The 20664-nt window shown below is 37.5% G+C and overlaps 1 non-coding gene across 1 annotated transcript; it reads right to left on the bottom strand.

Moving 5' to 3' along the window:
- Window positions 1-1150: 1150 nt before the first annotated feature.
- On the bottom strand, window positions 1151-1259 carry LOC130972736 (small nucleolar RNA R71). The gene has a single exon (XR_009083899.1). It is a non-coding gene; the product is annotated as a small nucleolar RNA R71 (small nucleolar RNA).
- Between the last annotated feature and the right edge of the window lie 19405 nt (window positions 1260-20664).

Below are 20664 nucleotides of genomic sequence, written 5' to 3'. Positions count from 1 at the left end.
ATATCTTTTCAATCAAATATTTTCAAAATTAATTTTTTCCTTTTTCAAAGATACTTACTAACAATTAATGATTTGATTGAACATTTTTTGCCTTTTCTGTTGAGGAAGGTTTTATGTTTGAATCATATCTTTTCTTGTTAGGCAAGTCATTAATTTTTAAAATCATATCTTTTAAAATTGTTTTCAAATCATATCTTTTTAAAATTGTTTTCAAATCATATCTTTTAAAGTTGTTTTCAAATCATATCTTTTTAATCACATCTTTTTCAAAATAAGTTTTCAAGCAAATCTTTTTAATTTCTAATTTCAAAATCTTTTTCAAAAATCACTTGATTTCTTTTCCACTCTTATTTTTGAAAATCAATTAAGTGTTTTTCAAAATGTTTTCAAAATCTTTTACTTAAATTTTCGAAAATTACTTCCCTTCTTCTCACATCCTTCTATTTATGGACTAACACTATTCCTTAATGCAAAATTCGAACTCCATCTTCTTTGATAAGTTCGAATTTTCTACCTCTGTCTTCCATTTTTCTTTCTCTGACACCTCAAGGAATCTCTATACTGTGACATAGAGGATTCCATATTTTCTTGTTTTCTTCTCTTTCATATGAGCAGGAACAAAGACAAAGGCATTCTTGTTGAAGCTGACCCTGAACCTAAAAGGACCTTGAAGCGGAAGCTAAGAGAAGCTAAGGCACAACTCTCTGTTGAGGACCTGACCGAATTCTTCAAAGAAGAAGAACCCATGGCAGCCGAAAACAACAACAATGCCAACAATGCAAGGAAGGTGCTGGGTGACTTTACTGCACCTACTCCCGACTTCTTTGGGAGAAGCATCTCTATCCCTGCCATTGGAGCAAACAACTTTGAGCTTAAGCCTCAATTAGTTTCTCTAATGCAACAGAATTGCAAGTTCCATGGACTTCCATTGGAAGATCCTCATCAGTTCTTAGCTGAATTCTTGCAAATCTGTGACACTGTCAAGACTAAGGGGGTAGACCCTGAGGTCTATAGACTTATGCTATTCCCTTTTGCTGTAAGAGACAGAGCTAGGACATGGTTGGACTCTCAACCTAAAGAAAGCCTGGACTCTTGGAAAAAGCTAGTCAATGCCTTCGTGGCAAAGTTCTTTCCACCTCAAAAACTGAGTAAACTTAGAGTGGAAGTCCAAACCTTCAGACAGAAGGATGGTGAATCCCTCTATGAAGCTTGGGAAAGATACAAACAATTGATCAGAAAATGTCCCTCAGACATGCTTTCTGAATGGAGCATCATAGGTATTTTCTATGATGGTCTCTCTGAACTATCCAAGATGTCTTTGGATAGCTCTGCTGGAGGATCTCTTCATCTGAAGAAGACGCCTACAGAGGCTCAAGAATTAATTGAAATGGTTGCAAATAACCAATTCATGTACACTTCTGAAAGGAATCCTGTGAACAATGGGACTAGTCAGAAGAAAGGAGTTCTTGAGATTGACACTCTGAACGCCATTTTGGCTCAGAATAAGATATTGACTCAACAAGTCAATTTGATTTCTCAAAGTCTGTCTGGAATGCAAAATGCACCAAACAGTACTAAGGATGCTTCATCTGAAGAAGAAGCTTATGATCCTGAGAACCCTTCAATGGAAGAGGTGAATTACCTAGGAGAACCCTATGGAAACACCTATAATTCTTCATGGAGAAATCACCCAAATTTCTCATGGAAGAATCAAGAGAGACCTCAACAAGGTTTCAACAACAATAATGGTGGAAGAAACAGGTTTAGCAATGGCAAGCCTTTTCCATCATCTTCTCAGCAACAGACAGAGAATTCTAAGCAGAACCCCTCTGACTTAGCAACCATGGTCTCTGATCTAATCAAAACCACTCAAAGTTTCATGACTGAAACAAGGTCCTCCATTAGGAACTTGGAGGCACAAGTGGGTCAGCTGAGCAAGAAAATTACTGAACTCCCTCCTAGTACTCTTCCAAGCAATACAGAAGAAAATCCAAAAGGAGAGTGCAAGGCCATCCACATGGCCGAATTTGGAGAGGAAGGAGAGGCAATGAACGCCACTGAGGGAGACCTCAATGGACATCCACTGGCCTCCAATGAGTTTCCCAATGAGGAACCATGGGAATCTGAGGCTCAAAATGAGACCATAGAGATTCCATTGGACTTACTTCTGCCTTTCATGAGCTCTGATGAGTATTCTTCCTCTGAAGAGGATGAGTATGTCACTGAAGAGCAAGTTGCTAAATACCTTGGAGCAATCATGAAACTAAATGACAAGTTATTTGGAAATGAGACTTGGAAGGATGAACCTCCTTTGCTCACCAAAGAACTGGATGACTTGTCTAGGCAGAAATTACCTCAAAAGAGACAAGATCCTGGGAAGTTTTCCATACCTTGTACCATAGGCACCATGACCTTCAAGAAGGCTCTGTGTGACTTAGGGTCAAGTGTAAACCTCATGCCTCTCTCAGTAATGAAGAAGCTAAGGATCTTTGAGGTACAAGCTGCAAAAATCTCACTAGAGATGGCAGACAACTCAAGAAAACAAGCCTATGGACTTGTAGAGAATGTTCTGGTTAAGATTGAAGACCATTACATCCCTACTGATTTCATAGTCCTAGAGACTGGGAAGTGCATGGATGAATCCATCATCCTTGGCAGACCCTTCCTAGCCACAGCAAAGGCTGTGATTGATGTTGGTGGAGGTGAATTGATCATTCAAGTGAACGAAAAATCCTTGGTGTTTAAGGCTCAAGGATATCCCTCTGTCACCATGGAGACGAAGCATGAAGAGCTTCTCTCAAATCAGAGACAAACAGAGCCCCCACAGTCAAACTCTAAGTTTGGTGTTGGGAGGTTCCAACATTGCTCTGAGTATCTGTGAGGCTCCATGAGAGCCCTCTGTCAAGCTACTGACATTAAAGAAGCGCTTGTTGGGAGGCAACCCAATGTTATATTTTATATATTTTCTTTTGTTATTTTATATTTTTTGTAGGTTGATGATCATAAGAAGTCACAAAATCCATTGAAAAAGCAAAAACAGAATGAAAAACAGGAAGAAAAACAGCACACCCTGGAGGAAGATGTTGCTGGCGTTCAAATGCCAGTAAGCCTAGCAGTTGGGCGTTTAACGCCCAGTCTGGCACCATTCTGGGCGTTTAACGCCAGAAAGGGGCACCAGACTGGCGTTAAACGCCAGAAAAGGGCAAGAACCTGGCGTTAAACGCCAGGAATGGGCACCAGCCCGGCGTTTAACGCCAGAAATGGCTCAAAACGTGATTTTGAGCAACATTTGGTGCAGGGATGACTTTTCCTTGACACCTAAGGATCTGTGGACCCCACAGGATCCCCACCAACCCCACCACCACTCTCTCTCTTCTTCCCCCATTCACCAATCACCTCATTACCTCTTCCCCAAAACCCCTTCACCTATCAAATCCCATCTTTCTCTTCACCACTCACCTCCATAAAACCCCACTTACCTCACCATCCAAATTCAAACCACAAAGCCATCTCCCTCTCCTCCATTTCTTCTTCTTCTACTCTCTTCTTTCTTCTTTTGCTCGAGGACGAGCAAACCTTTTAAGTTTGGTGTGGTGAAAGCATTGCTTTTTGTTTTTCCATAACCATTTATGGCATTCAAAGCCGGTTCAACTGAGAAGGCATGACCTCAAGCCCATCACTAAGAAAAAGATGGAGCAAACAAGAGACCCCTCTCATCATGAGATCCCTGAGACACCTCAAGGGATGCACTTTCCTCCACAAGACTATTGGGAGCAACTAAACACCTCCCTAGGAGAGTTGAGTTCCAACATGGGACAACTAAGGGTGGAGCACCAAGAACATGCCATCCTCCTCTATGAAATTAAAGAAGATCAAAGAATCATGAGAGATGAGCAACAAAGACAAGGAAGAGACATTGAGAAGCTCAAGCACTCCATAAGACCTTCAAAAGGAAGAACAAGCCGCCATCACTGAGGTGGACCCGTTCTTTAATCTCCTTATTCTTTATTTTCTTGTTTTTCGAAATTTTCATGCTTATGTTTATCCATGTTTGTGTCTTATGATCATTAGTGTCTTAGTGTCTATGCCTTAAAGTTATGAATGTCCTATGAATCCATCACCTTTCTTAAAAGAAAACTGTTTTTATCACAAAAGAACAAGAAGTACAGGATTTCAAATTCATCTTTAAAACTAGCTTATTTAGTTTGATGTGGTGGCAATACTTTTGTTTTCTGAATGTATGCTTGAACAGTGCATATGTCTTTTGAATTTGTGGTTCATGAATGTTAAAATTGTTGGCTCTTGAAAGAATGATGAAAAAGGAGACATGTTACTGAGGATCTGAAAAATCATAAAAATGATTCTTGAAGCAAGAAAAAGCAGTGAATACAAAAAAAAAAGAGAGAAAACGAAAAAAAAAAGAAGAAAGAGAAAAAGAAGAAAAAGAAAGAAATAAAGTTGTGATCCAAGGCAAAAAGAGTGTGCTCAAGAACCCTGGACACCTCTAATTGGGGACTCTAGCAAAGCTGAGTCACAATCTGAAAAGGATCACCCAATTATGTGTCTGTGGCATGTATGTATCCGGTGGTAATACTGGAAGACAGAGTGCTTTGGGCCACGGCCAAGACTCAATAAAGTAGCTGTGTTCAAGAATCATCATACTTAACTAAGAGAATCAATAACACTATCTGGATTCTGAGTTCCTAAAGAAGCCAATCATTCTGAATTTCAAAGGATAAAGTGAGATGCCAAAACTGTTCGGAGGCAAAAAGCTACTAGTCCCGCTCATCTAATTTGGAGCTTAGTTTCATTGATAATTTGGAGTCTATAGTATATTCTCTTCTTTTTATCTTATTTGATTTTCAGTTGCTTGGGGACAAGCAACAATTTAAGTTTGGTGTTGTGATGAGCGGATAATTTGTACGCTTTTTGGCATTGTTTTTAGTATGTTTTTGGTAGTTTTAGTTGAGTTCTTAGTATATTTTTATTAGTTTTTAATTAAAATTCACTTTTCTGGACTTTACTATGAGTTTGTGTGTTTTTCTATGATTTCAGGTATTTTCTGGCTGAAATTGAGGGACCTGAGCAAAAATCTGATTCAGAGACTGAAAAGGACTGCAGATGCTGTTGGATTCTGACCTCCCTGCACTCGAAGAGGATTTTCTGGAGCTACAGAAGCCCAATTGGCGCGCTCTCAACGGCGTTGGAAAGTAGACATCCTGGGCTTTCCAGCAATATATGATAGTCCATACTTTGCCCAAGATTTGATGGCCCAAACCGGCGTTCAAAGTCACCTACAGAAATTCCAGCGTTAAACGCCGGAACTGGCACCTAAATGGGAGTTAAACGCCCAAACTGGCATAAAAGCTGGCGTTTAACTCCAAGAAGAGTCTCTACACGAAAATGCTTCATTGCTCAGCCCAAGCACACACCAAGTGGGCCCGGAAGTGGATTTTTATGTCATTTACTCATCTCTGTACACCCTAGGCTACTAGTTCTCTATATATAGGACCTTTTACTATTGTATTTTCATCTTTGGACATCTAGTTCTTAGATCATTGGGAGGCTGGCCTCACGGCCATGCCTAGACCTTGTTCTTATGTATTTTCAATGGTGGAGTTTCTACACACCATAGATTAAGGTGTGGAGCTCTGCTGTACCTCGAGTATTAATGCAATTACTATTGTTCTTCTATTCAATTCCGCTTGTTTTTTGTCCAAGATATCACTTGTTCTTCAACTTGATGAATGTGATGATTTGTGACACTCATCATCATTCTCACTCATGAACAAGGTGACTGACAACCATTCTTGTTCTACAAGCACATGAGGCTTAGTGAATATCTCTTGGATTCTTTAACCGGAGTCTTCGTGGTATAGGCAAGAACTGATGGCGGCATTCAAGAGAATCCGGAAGGTCTAACCTTGTCTGTGGTATTCTGAGTAGGATTCAATGATTGAATGACTGTGACGTGCTTCAAACTCCTGAGGGCGGGGCGTTAGTGACAGACGCAAAAGAATCACTGGATTCTATTCCGGCCTGATTGAGAACCGACAGATGGATAGCCGATGCTGTGACAGGGCATCAGGAACGTATTTCCAATGAGAGGATGGGAGGTAGCCACTGACAACGGTGAAACCCTTGCATAAGCTTGCCATGGAAAGGAGTAAGAAGGATTGGATGAAGACAGTAGGAAAGCAGAGAGACGGAAGGGAAGGCATCTTCATTCGCTTATCTGAAGCTCTTACCAATGATATACATAAGTATCTCTATCTTTATCTTTATGCTTTATTCGTTTACCACTATACCCATTTGAGTCTGCCTGACTGAGACTTACAAGGTGACCATAGCTTGCTTCATACCAACAATCTCCGTGGGATCGACCCTTACTCACGTAAGGTATTACTTGGACGACCCAGTGCACTTGCTGGTTAGTTGTGCGAAGTTGTAGTGATCACAATTTCGTGCACCAATAGTTAGGTGTTAGCATAGCCAATGTCAAGTTAGGTTAGAACTTGATTGTGAAATTGGTGTATGTAATACTGTTAAATATAGTGAAATTCTTCCATAGTTGTGGAGGAGACTGGATGTAGGTTGCATAGCACAAGGCAACCGAACCAGGATACATGCTGGTGTTAGCTTTTCTCTTCTCTGCTGAGTTCTGTTTTCTGATATTCATGAGACAAAAATAAATTGTCTCATAAATTTTTGCTGCTGTGATTCAAACAGAACTTGAATTGAAAGTTTGTTTAAAAGGGTAATAACTGCAACTAAAAGGAAGGCATAGATTCAACCCCCCTTCTCTAAGCCTACCACAACCTTCAATTGGTATCAGAGTCTGGTTTCAAGAATCAAGCTTAACCACTTGGAGCAAAGATCCAATGGCGAACAACTTGGGCCCAACCACAGTTGCCTATACTCTCACTGAAGGCCAGTCAAACAACCGGCCACCTTTCTTCAACGGGAAGAACTACTCCTACTAGAAAGAAAGGATAAGGATTTTCATTCAATCCATTGACTACAACATATGATAGATTGTCGTGAGCGGTCCAAAGATCCCAACAAAAATAAGTGCTGATGGAGTGGTGACTCCAAAAGAAGAAGCTGAATGGAATGAGGATGACAAGAAGAAGATAGAGCTGAATGCTAAAGCAATCAACTTTCTTCACTGTGCTATCAGCTTTGAAGAGTACCGGAAAGTGTCTAGATGTAAGACAGCCAAAAAAATCTGGAAAAAATTCCAGGTTACACACGAAGGCACCAAACAAGTAAAAGAAACGAGGATTGATATGCTGCGAAAAGAGTATGAGATGTTTAGCATGAAGGATGGAGAAAGCATTGATGAAGCGTTTGAGAGATTCTCAATCATAATCAACAACCTTGATGCTATGGGTACAAACTATGCAGAACAAACCTTGGTGAGAAAACTCCTTAGAAGCCTCACAAAAGAATGGGAAAACACTACCACTGTCCTAACCGAGAGTAACAACATAAGTCTCATAACCTATGATGAGCTGAGAGGAAAACTCCTTGCCTATGAAGCCACACACACAAACACAGACTCAAAGAAAAAGGGAATAGCCCTCAAGTCACAAATAGAACCAAAAGAGAGTGAGTCTAGTGATGGTATTTCAGATGACGAGCTTTTGTTTTTTGCTAGGAGATTTAGAAGAATGATGAAGAACAAGGGCAAATACAAAGGTTCAAGTTCAAAGGAGCACAAGATCGACTTGAACAAAGTGACGTGCCATCACTGCAAGGAGGCTGGACACTTCAAGCTAAACTGTCCAAAGCTCAAAAAGGAGGACAAAGGAAAGAAGGAAAGGAAGAGAGTACTCATGGCAGCTTGGGAGGATCTTGAGAATGACTTAAATGAAGAAGAAGAATCTGAAGGAGATGACAAAGACTGCTTCATGACTGGAAACAACAATCTTGATGAGGTAAACTATTATGATTTGACCATTGAGGACTTGCATGCTATTATTGATGATCTCACTTTAAACACTTCAAAACTGCTTGATAAATACAATGAATGCAGATCTGAAAGAGATGTGTTAAGAGCTGAAAATGATTTTTTAAAAGAAAAAGTGAAGGAAACTGAATGTGCTTTAGACATCATTGAAGAAAACAGATTTCTAAAATCTGAACTTGAAAAATTAAAAGGAAAGCACACTATGGATCCTTCCCATGAGTTAATTGCTGAAAATGAAAGATTAAATGATATGATTAAAAGGTTGAATGGTGACTTAGCAAAATTTGCTCAAGGTTCTAGCAACTTGGACAAATTACTTGCAAGTCAAAGACCATTGATTGAAAAATTTGGTTTAGGCTACATAGCCAAGGAAGATGCAGTTTCTAATACTTTCTCTATAAAATTTGTGGCTTCTTCATCAAATACCAAATCCATACCAAGCAAATCAAGTATCGGATATGTTTCAACTTGCGAAAAAAAATTGATGAAGCATACACAAGTGAAACTAAGCCTTCACCAAGAACTAGTCCGAGTTCAAACCGGCCCGGTTTGGGTTACATTTCGAAAAATGAGGCTGCTTTCAAGAAACCACCATTTTACAACAAAACCTCATTTTCGAAAGGTAAAAATGTTCAAAAAAATTCTGGTGAAAATGCTTTTGCAAAAAGGAATAACTTTAATAAAAATCAGTTTGTCAAAAGAAATGCATCTCATCCAAAAACCAGAAATTTCAACCATTTAATCATTTCAAGCAATTTAACTCACCTAATTTTCAGCGACACACATCAGAAAATCATTGTGTTAATTGCAAGAAAGTTGGTCACTCATATGAAGAATGCTTCATTGAAAAGAGAGTTGTAGGAAACAAAGTCTACAATATTGTTTGTGATTTCAATGCACTTGGGCAACTGGTGCACGAAATTGTGATCTCTACTTTTCACAACTCAAACAGTCCCCGGTAATGGCTCCAAAAACTTGGTGCTCAATACCATGGTCTAAACATAATTTCACAACTTCGCACAACTAACCAGCAAGTGCACTGGGTCGTCCAAGTAATAAACCTTATGCGAGTAAGGGTCGATCCCACGGAGATTGTTGGTATGAAGCAAGCTATGGTCATCTTGTAAATCTCAGTCAGGCAGATTCAAATGGTTATGGATGATATATGAATAAAACATAAAGATAAAGATAGAGATACTTATGTAATTCATTGGTGAGAATTTCAGATAAGCGTATGAAGATGCTTTATCCCTTCCATCTCTCTGCTTTCCTAATGTCTTCATCCAATCCTTCTTACTCCTTTCCATGGCAAGCTGTATGTTGGGCATCATCGTTGTCAGTGGCTACAATCCCGTCCTCTCAGTGAAAATGTTCAACGCGCTCTGTCACAGCACGGCTAATCATCTGTCGGTTCTCAATCAGGTTGGAATAGAATCCATTGATTCTTTTGCGTCTGTCACTAACGCCCAGCCTTCAGGAGTTTGAAGCTCGTCACAGTCATTCAATCCTTGAATCCTACTTAGAATACCACAGACAAGGTTTAGACCTTCCGGATTTTCTTGAATGCTGCCATCAGTTCTAGCTTATACCATGAAGATTCCGATTAAGGAATCCAAGAGATAAACATTCAAGCCTTGTTTGCTTGTAGAACGGAAGTGGTTGTCAGGCACGCGTTCATAAGTGAGAATGATGATGAGCGTCACATAATCATCACATTCATCATGTTCTTGGGTGCGAATGAATATCTTGGAACAAGAATAAGCTGAATTAAATAGAAGAATAATAGTAATTGCATTAATACTCGAGGTACAGCAGAGCTCCACACCTTAATCTATGGTGTGTAGAAACTCCACCGTTGAAAATATAAAAGAACAAGGTCTAGGCATGGCCGAGAGGCCAGCCCCCATGATCTAAGAACTAGACATCCAAAGATGATCCTAAGATCTAAAATGATCAAAAGATGAAAATACAATAGCAAAAGGTCCTATTTGTAGAGAACTAGTAGCCTAGGGTTTACAGAAATGAGTAAATGACATAAAAATCCACTTCCGGGCCCACTTGGTGTGTGCTTGGGCTGAGCATTGAAGCATTTTCGTGTAGAAACTTCTCTTGGAGTTAAACGCCAGCTTTTGTGCCAGTTTGGGCGTTTAACTCCCATTCTTGTGCCAATTCCGGCGTTTAGCGCCGGGCAGTTTTGAGCTGATTTGGAACGCCGGTTTGGGCCATCAAATCTCGGGCAAAGTATAGACTATTATACATTGCTAGAAACCAGGATGTCTAGTTTCCAACGCATTTGAGAGCGCGCCAATTGGGCTTTTGTAGCTCCAGAAAATCCACTTCGAGTGCAGGGAGGTCAGAATCCAACAGCATCTGCAGTCCTTTTTAGCCTCTGAATCAGATTTTTGCTCAGGTCCCTCAATTTCAGCCAGAAAATACCTGAAATCACAGAAAAACACACAAACTCATAGTAAAGTCCAGAAAAGTAAATTTTAAGTAAAAACTAATAAAAATATCATAAAAACTAACTAAAACATACTAAAAACATACTAAAAACAATGCCAAAAAGCGTATAAATTATCCGCTCATCAGCAACCAAGATGGATTAACTTCAAAGGATCCAAATTAATTTAGATACCTAAGGCTACTTGAAACTCATCATGCAGATTTGCCTAGCATCCAAGAACAAAAAGGACATGTGGTACATGGATAGTGGATGTTCAAGGCACATGACTGGAAGGTCAACCTACTTCATCAAACTAAATAAGTATGATGGAAGTTTTGTGACCTTTGGAGATGATGGTAAAGGTAAAATCATTGCTGTTGGAAAAGTAGGTAATGAGCAATCTACTTTCATTGATGATATACTTTTGGTATGTGGTTTAAAGCACAATCTTTTGAGTATAAGTCAGCTGTGTGATTTAGGATATTTAGTTGTTTTCAAAAGGCTTGAATGCTGTGTTGTTAATAAAAAGACAAATGAAGTGATGTTTGTTGCCAAGCGTTTCAATAATATGTATGGACTTACTCTTGATGAACTAAAGGATCAAAATGTAGCTTGTCTTCACTCAAAAGAATCTGAAAAGTGGTTATGGCACAAGAGATTGGGCCATGCAAGTATGTTTCAAATAAACAAACTTGTAAAGAAAGAATTAGTAAGAGGTCTTTCTTTGATAAAGTTTGACAAAGACATCACTTGTGATGCTTGCCAAATGGAAAAACAAACAAAAAGTTCTTTTCAACCAAAGGAAGACATCTCTACTAGAAGACCACTTGAGTTGCTACACATTGATTTATTTGGTCCAACAAGAACTCAAAGCCTAGGTGGTAAACATTATGGTTTAGTGATTGTGGATGACTATACTAGGTTTGGTTGGATTTTATTTCTTGCACACAAAAATGAAGCCTTTTCGGTGTTTGAACCTTTTTGCAAAAAAATTCAAAATGAAAAGGATTTGAAAATCTCTTCTATAAGAAGTGATCATGGAACTGAATTTGAAAATAATTTGTTTGAATTCTTTTGTGATGAATTTGGAATATCTCACAACTTCTCTTGTCCAAGAACACCACAACAAAATGGTGTTGTGAAAAGAAGAAATAGAAGCATACAAGAGATGACAAGAGCTATACTTTGTGAGAGTAATGTTCCTAAATTCCTTTGGGCTGAAGCGGTGAACACAGCTTGCCACATTTTAAATAGAACAATCATAAGGAAATTTTTGAAGAAAACCCCTTATGAACTTTGGAAAGGGTACCCACCAAACTTAGACTACTTACACATCTTTAGATGCAAATGTTTTGTTTTAAATAACAAAAAAAAATCTGGGAAAATTTGATCCAAAGGCTTATGAGTGTTTGTTTGTAGGATATTCCACAACTAGTAAAGCATATAGGGTTTATCATCAAGATGCTAGAATTATTGAGGAGTCCATACATGTTACATTCTGTGATACTAACTTGGTACAAAGCATTTTGGAAGATTATGATGCAGGAAATCAAGCTCAAAAGGAAGTTGAAAGTGTGCAAAATCAAGAGAAAGAACATTCTGGTCAAAATGAACCAGAAACTGCAACTGCTGAAAATTTGAGAAACAATTCCATTTTGTCTCATGAATCTGAAGGAAATCCTGAAGCCAGCTGCACCCAGAATCCCTTGGTATCTCAATCTGCATCCAAGTCCACAAGACCTCGTGAATGGAGATTCTTGAAGAATTATCCAGAGGAATTTGTCATTGGGGACGTCTCTCATGGAGTGCAAACAAGGTCTTCCACTAGAAAGGCAAATGAAGGATCAAACATTGCCCTTCTTTCACAAATTGAGCCTCAAAACGTCAAGGAAGCACTCAGTAGCCCCTCTTGGGTTAAAGCTATGGAGGATGAGCTTCTTGAGTTTGAAAAGAACAAGTATGGACTTTGGTTCCAAGGTCAAGTGAAAAGAAAGTGACCGGCACCAAGTGGATTTTTCGGAACAAGTTGGGAGAAGATGGTAGCATTGCAAGAAACAAGGCAAGGCTAGTGGCACAAGGATATGACCAAGAAGAAGGAATAGACTTTGATGAATCCTTTGCCCCTGTCGCCCGAATGGAAGCCATAAGACTTCTCTTAGCCTATGCTGCACATTGTGGTTTTAAATTATATCAAATGGATGTGAAATGTGCATTTTTAAATGGAGTGATAGATAGAGAAGTGTATGTGGAGCAACCTCCTGGTTTTGAAAATAAAGAGTATTTTGACCATGTTTTTAAATTATCTAAAGCTCTCTATGGTTTAAGACAAGCTCCTAGAGCTTGGTATGAGAGACTTAGCTCTTTTCTTTTGAAAAATGATTTTCAAAGAGGCACTACTGACACAACTCTATTTATCAAGAATTCTAATGATTCTTTTATTCTAGTCCAAATATATGTTGATGACATTATTTTTGGATCAGCAAATGAATCCCTTTGTTCTGAATTTGGAAAACTCATGACAAGTGAATTTGACATGAGTATGATGGGTGAACTTAATTTTTTCCTTGGGCTACAAATTAAACAAACTGAAAATGGTATTTTCATTCATCATGAGAAGTATGCCAAGGAATTAGTTAAGAAATTTGGTATGGAAAATGCCAAACCCATGGAAACTCCCATGCACCCTAATTCTAAATTAGATAAGGGAGAAACTGAGAAAGATGTTGATGAGACTAGGTATAGAGGAATGATTGGTTCTCTTATGTACTTAACATCCTCTAGACCCGACATTGTGCAAAGCGTTGGATTGTGTTCTAGGTTCCAATCCAAACCTAAAGAATCACATCTTTCAGCAGTTAAAAGGATTATTAGATATGTTCATGGCACATCTAATCTTTGTCTTTGGTATCCTAAGATTGATGATTTTTCTGTAGTTGGTTATTGTGATGCAGATTTTGCTGGTGATAGAGTTGATAGAAGGAGCACTTCAGGCCTATGTTGTTTTCTTGGGAAGTCCTTAAATGTTTGGTCAAGTAAGAAGCAACCAACAGTGGCCTTATCCACTGCAGAGGTTAAGTATATAGCTGCTTCTTCTTGTTGTTCTCGGCTTTTATGGTTAAAAACACATCTTGCTGATTACAAATTAAATGCTGAAAATATTCCCTTGATGTGTGATAATATGAGTGCCATCAATATTTCTAAAAATCCAGTTTTGCACTCTAGGACTAAGCATATTGAAGTGAAATTTCACTCAATAAGAGAACATGTCCAAAAGGGGGATATTAGTATTCAATTTGTTAAATCTGAGGAGCAATTAGCAGACATTTTCGCAAAACCATTAGTTGAGGACAGATTCTGCATGCTTAGAACTTGTCTAGGAATTTTGAGTTATGATTCTTTATTTGAAAAATGCTGATGTATTTGCTGGAGCTTTTTGTCTCATAAATAGGTATGAGACAATTCTGGGCAGGTGATGAACGTTTCCCTCAAGTTAGCGTGTTCTGGGCTTGTTTCAAGTGAATAATTGATCTTGACCAACCTCAAATCAGATCTGAGTAGCCCTATGTGTTTCACTAAAATCATATCGCCTCAAGGCCCAAATATAAATGATACATTTTTGTTTGGTTGATATTTTTGTTGGGCCGTGTGCCTTAATTTCTTTTAAAAAAAGTTCTTTTTAAATGTTTATGATCCAAAGATTTTTCAGTTTGATTTTTTGGTTTTTCAAAATTTAAAATTAATTTCCTGTTTTTAATTTTAAATCAAATCAAATCTTTCTTTTATGAGGTCAGGTCTTTTCATGTCATTTCAAAAGGTGATGCAGTTGCATGGTTTTGAAAATCCACTTTTGGGTACGGTTACCAACACTCCCTCTCACTCCACTGCTTCTCTTCCATCAAAAGCCTAAATCTAACCAAATGGGAAAGAAAGTTATTGTTAAAAGAGCACCGCGAGAAAAGATTCATAAGCTTCCTAGACCATCAACACGCTCTCAAGACCCTACTTTCACTCCTTCACCCTCTCCTCTAACCTCTCCTCCTCGCACCGCTCCCATGGCACGAACCAAGACTACGCTAAGGTTCCCTGCCTCTGCCAAACCGACGCCACCACCAAAAGCCACACCTTCCAAGCATGGCTCCTCAAAACCTGTTTCTACAAAGCCTAGCTCATCCAAAGGCAAACGTCCGGCGACTGAAGAACCCATTCCCGAACCAACACAACCCAAATCCAGGTCGATTTCCAGTGCGATCACAAAGAGGTAACCCTCATCGCCCTCTCAAATCTGTTAGAGAACCAGACATTGATCCTTTTGCTCACAAATAACACTTCATGACATCTCACTCAGACTATAACCCCCATCGTTTCAAATCTGCCATCAACCATGATTTTTATGAGGGAGTTATTCAGTATCGTACTCTATGTCCCTCTTTTCTTGCTGATTTACCTGATTTGAAAAAGAAAGGTTTTTCTTTTGTTGAAAATTTGGAATTTTTAGACTGGAATCACCTTTTCAAAATAAAAAAACCTGTATATCCTCAGTTAGTCAAAGAATTTTATGCAAACATGACTTATCATGAAGGTAGTGTGCATTCTTATGTTAAGAGCAGAGACATTATCTTGAATAATGAAACTATCAGTGAATCCTTGAAGTACACTGATGTTGGGCCGTGTGCTTATACATCTGTGAAGTGGGATGAAGGTGTTGGTATCTCTTACCATGATGATTTGGCTCACATTTGTGAACATGTTTCCTTAATTGATGGCATCACACCCACTCACAAAGCCCTAGGATATGAACATGCTCAGTTGCATCGTATTGTCAACCACATCTTAATTCCACAAAGCGGTTCATATCAAAGGGTTTCTTACATAGACACACTTGTTTTTTATGCCCTAATCACTAAAACAGAAATTTCTTTTGCCTATTTGATGGCTAGATACATGTTTGATTCTGTTAGAAGTGTGAAAGATAAAGCACTACCTTATGGCATGTTTTTAACTTGCATATTTGAGACTTTTGGTGTTGACCTGTCAAATGAGGATTATGAAAACAGACATTCATACCTAAAAGGGGGTGGTTCAGTGAAACAACAAAAAGGACCAACTCGATCTGAAAGAGTGGTTCTAGATGATGATGATGAAGAGTTCATTCCAGATGACTCTCCTCCTCCTTCTACCGAGGGTACTTCCATTTCCACTGGAAAGAAATCAGCTCTGCTGAAGTGGTCAAGGATGTCGCTCAAGAGTTTGTTTCCCAATCAAATCACATGATTGCCATGAGCAAGGAACAAAGGAAGCTAGCTAGCAAGCATGAGAACTTCCTGAAGAAATCAAGAGATAGGGTGGCTGTGCTCATGACCTTCATTGATAACCTTCAAAATGATGAAGACATTGCCACTGATGTTGAAGAGGAAGATGCTTCTGAGGGGAATGGTTCTGATGCCTAGGATTTGTCTCATAAAAACTGCTACAACTGCTCTCCTTTTGTCTCATGAACTCTATTTTATTTTGCTACTATTTGGTCTACTTTTGTTGTCTCGGATGACTGTAATAACTTTAGATACTGCTGCACTTTTGGTTGTTTAGTTAGTTCTTTGGACTGTGCTCTAACTCTTTTCTGCAGGATCCAAGGCATTGCCTCTATTGATAATGCTTATTATCCACCCTTGATGACAAAAGGGGGAGTAAAAGCAATAGGATGGGATTTTTGTCTGATTGATGCATTAATTTTGAGATCACATGTTGAATATTTTAGATGCTAATATTAGCTGGATGTTGGGCTAATAATGTGATGTTGCTTGTGTGATATCGCTTAGACAAAATTATTGTGCATAGCTCTCTATAGTGTTCTCTTTGAGTACTATGGAAAACAGGAACAAAGAGGAAAGCATAAATCTAGGGGGAGCTAATCTTGAAACGGAAAGGGGGAGCAACATAAGAGCAAATGACAAAAATCAAAGGGAGTTTCTAAACCTTACTCTAATTTATTTCCTTTGATTATTGCTTAATTTATGTTTGTCATCAAGGGGGAGATTGTTGAGTTAAGAAATTAACTAAATTAATTAGTGATGACAAACATTATTTTTGGCAAAATAAATAATTAGTGTTGATTAATTAATTAATGAGTATATGTTGTTAATTATTTATTATATTGTTGCAGGCCTAAATTAAGTTGAGTAGCCCAAATGGAATAAAAAGCAATCAACAAAAATGTTGGGCTGAAAGCAAAGAAAGAAGCCAAAGAAATCAAAACGGGCCAAGCACATCACAAAATGATCCAAGCCCGAGTTGATTTTATTTCCCTCCAAACTTGATCTCACACCACAAGCAACGTTCTTCTCCTCTCTGACCCTGCCAAATCACAAGCTTCAGAGAAGTAAGAAAGAGAAAGAGAGAGAGAGAGCTCCTTCCATAAGCTTTTCACCAAAGAAGAGAGAAAGAGAAAGATTAAGCTAGAAAGGCAGATATCAAATCACCCAGTTCAAACCAAATCAAGCTTAGGTTAAAGGTAACCCATTTCCTCTTGCATGCATCAAATCTTCATCTCTTCTTCCCAACACTCTGCCCTATCCGAAATGGGATACAAGGGAAAGAGGATTTCTGTTCTTCTCTACTGTGTATCTACGGTCTTAAACAAGACTTGGGGATCAAGTTGGTTTTCAAGGGCTCAGATCAAGTTGACCATTGGAAGATTTCTATGGTTGCTGTTTTATGGCTTTCGGCCAAGATGAGGAAGTCAGAAGCAAAGTTTCTACTCTAAGGTTTATTGAGAAAAAGTGAATCTGTGGTTGGTGAAGCTCAAGGCTCAAGGTGTTGACCTTGGGAGAAGATCCCAGCAACATGCAAGGAGAATAAAAGAAGACTTCCTGCTCATTCAGAACCAAGGAGAGAAAACCAGAGCTTTGTGAGTAGTGTTCTGTAAAGAAGTTCTTCTACTTGGATAATGCTTTCTTTCAAAGAAGCATTCGGCCAATACTGAAGAACTGTATTTGAGGTTTGCAAATCTGGTTTTGCACATAGCTAAGAGGCTGTTGATGAAGTCAAACTCCTTCATGTTTTACTGATTATAATGTACTTTTCTAAGTTTATCTTTCTGTAATTTCTTGTGAGAAAAGGCATTGTGAGAAAGCTCAAGTAAAAGTCATGAGTGAAAAAAGGCTGAGCGATACACTTGAGAGAAAAGCCTAGAGTTATTTTCTAATTTCTTTAGGTTGGTTAAGTGTCTTGTATCTTGTACCTGTTTGGTATCCCTTTCTTAGTTGGATTAGCACTAAGAGTGAATAGTTAGGTGTTAGCATAGCCAATGTCAAGTTAGGTTAGAACTTGATTGTGAAATTGGTGTATGTAATACTGTTAACTATAGTGAAATTCTTCCATAGTTGTGGAGGAGACTGGATGTAGGTTGCATAGCACAAGGCAACCGAACCAGGATACATGCTGGTGTTAGCTTTTCTCTTCCCTGCTGAGTTCTGTTTTCTGATATTCATGAGACAAAAATAAATTGTCTCATAAATTTTCGCTGCTGTGATTCAAACAGAACCTGAATTGAAACTTTGTTTAAAAGGGTAATAACTGCAACTAAAAGGAAGGCATAGATTCAACCCCCCCTTCTCCAAGCCTACCACAACCTTCTAGTTTAATGACTAAAAGGTTCAACTCAACTATTATCTATATCTATGTTTTTCTTGTCTATTTTATCTATATTTGTTTTTGAGAGATCCGTTTGACAGGTGGATGAGGCATTGAGGGTTGTTCCACCTAAAGTTGGAGAGTTGTTGAGAAAAAAAACGGAGAGTTAGATTTGAAACACTTAGATATAGTCACCTTGAGTTTAGTTTAGAGAAAACTTTAGGACATAAATTTGGATTTTTGGAGCTTTGGAATGTCTCTGGCTTTTCGAGACATTATTTATTAACTATTCAGGTACTTTTACCATGCTGAGAACCCCTAATTCTCATTCTATATATATTATTGTTTTTCAGATGTAGGACGCAAGGTACCTCGCTGAGCATGCTTGATATATATATATATATATATATATATATATATATATATATATATATATATATATATATATATATATATATATATATATATATATACTCTGGTTGGTCTTTACTTTGCAGGTCGAGTTAAGAGCTTGCTACTTGTATCTTTTTGGAACTCCATGTATATATATGTACATTATCTTTACTATACGTTGTTATCTATCCCTTTTTACGCTTAACCGTTTCGATGCGACGCATTTTCTGTTTGTTTCATCAAGTTTTTCTTCAAGACTCCTAGTTAAAATTTCTTTTCATATATGCCTATGTATACATTTTTCTTTTAGATGTCATAATACTCCACTACCTCTGATTTATGAACTTAAGCGTAAAGTTCTGTGTGGTATGGTGTTACATTAATCATTCTATAATTTACATTGGAAATGAAAAAAAAATCAAAGAAAAAAAATACTAGAATAAAAATGGAGAACCAGATTGCTAGATCAGTACAACCAACATTGAGAAGTGCACCTCGGTGGACAAGTCATAGGGAACTTGAAGTTTAGCAGAAAATCAATCAAGCTAGTCCAAACAAATTGAAATTCTAGACCCAAGAATCATAATAGCATGCTTAATTACTTATGAACTAAGATAAATGCGGATAAAAAAATCCTAATTTTAATCTAAATTAACCTAACTAGCAAAAACTAGTTTGACTAAATGAAATTACTAAGTAAGAATTAAAAACTAACTAAACCGTAATGAATTAAAACAGAAAAGATCAAAATGAGTTTTTCAAAAATCTAAAAACTGAAGAACAGAGAAATAAAAGGCGGGGGAGAGGAGGTTGTAGGCTTGCATGCAGCTGCACTGTAGTGTCGCCAGAACAATAGAGCGGCAGAAGGGTGGTCGCCAGAATACGTCAGAACTCGCCAGCAGAACAGGGTTGCTACGGTTTTGTATCTTTGGTTTTGTGAAGAGGAGGAGGCGAGAAAACAGAATAAGAGGAAGAAGGAGAAGAGAAGGGAGAGGGGGGTTGTTCGCCGGTGGTAGTTCGGCGACAATGGATGAGAAAAGAGGTGTTTTGAGGTGGTGGTTCGGCATAGAACGAGGAGCGCATCGCGCGCAGTGGAGAAGCGTGCGTGGAGGAGAGCACAATGCCATGGAAAAGCATACTGCGAAGTGGAAAAGAATGTTGAGTTGCGCTGTCACCATTAGGTTCATTGATTGGAGTTGCACAGTAAAAAATGGATGCGTAGGTTAGACTTCTGGTATTGTTTCAAATGAACTGATGATGATACCTAAATCTATTTTTATTTTTTTTTCTTTTTTAAGTTATTTGGAGGAAAAAAAATAGGTGAGAATATGATTAAAAGTTTTTCTCTAAAATTTTTAACTATGAATAATTTTAGGCAACTTTTTATAAATGTATTTGTTAAAATTTTTTAACAACTCTTATAAAATGTTGTATTTTTATTTAAAAATATTGTCTTAAATTTTTTATATTGCAATATTTTATAAATATAGTTTTAGATATCAAAGACAACTATGGGTGTGTTTGGCAACCACGTTGGAGAGGATAGAAGTGCGTTTGAGCTTCTTGAAAGTTTCACTTTTATGTTTGGCAATTTTTGTTTTTCTAAATGCAAAAATGATTCTGCCTTTTAAGCATGTTCAGGAGAAGCTAAAATTTGTAGTTTCTGCATTTCACGTTCATGGTTGGTGATCACCCTTGGAAAATTAGATAAAAAATTTATTTATTTTTTACCAACCATACCCTCCATTTTCTTCTATAAAAAGGATTAGTTCTTTATAGTTCTTCCTGCTTCTTCATAATTCTTAGTTACAACTTTTTTTTCATCAAAATAGTTCAGATTTGTTTCAATTACCAGCAAATTGAATATTTTAATTTTTATTATATTTAATACTCATTTTTATATTTTAATTTTTATATTTTTTATTGTATTTTTTATTTATATTTTTTATTATATTTTTTATTTATATGATAAATATTTTTATATTATTTGTGTAGTGCTCTTTTATTCATATGACAAATGTAGTTGACTTTTTTTATGATATTTTTATTATTTTTTGTTCATATAAATTCTTTTTTTCTATTTTTTCCTGCATTATATTTATGTTGTGTATGACATTTTTTATTTTTTTATTTAATTTTATTGTAATTTTTTGTTCATATGACATATGTTGCTGGTTTTATGAAATTTTTATAATTTCTTATCATTTTTTTCTATTCTTTGATGTAC

This window comes from Arachis stenosperma, chromosome 3, assembly GCF_014773155.1.
Source record: "Arachis stenosperma cultivar V10309 chromosome 3, arast.V10309.gnm1.PFL2, whole genome shotgun sequence".
NCBI lineage: Eukaryota > Viridiplantae > Streptophyta > Magnoliopsida > Fabales > Fabaceae > Arachis > Arachis stenosperma.
Note: the sequence above shows the minus strand (reverse complement) of the source record. Positions and strands in the feature narration are given on the sequence as shown.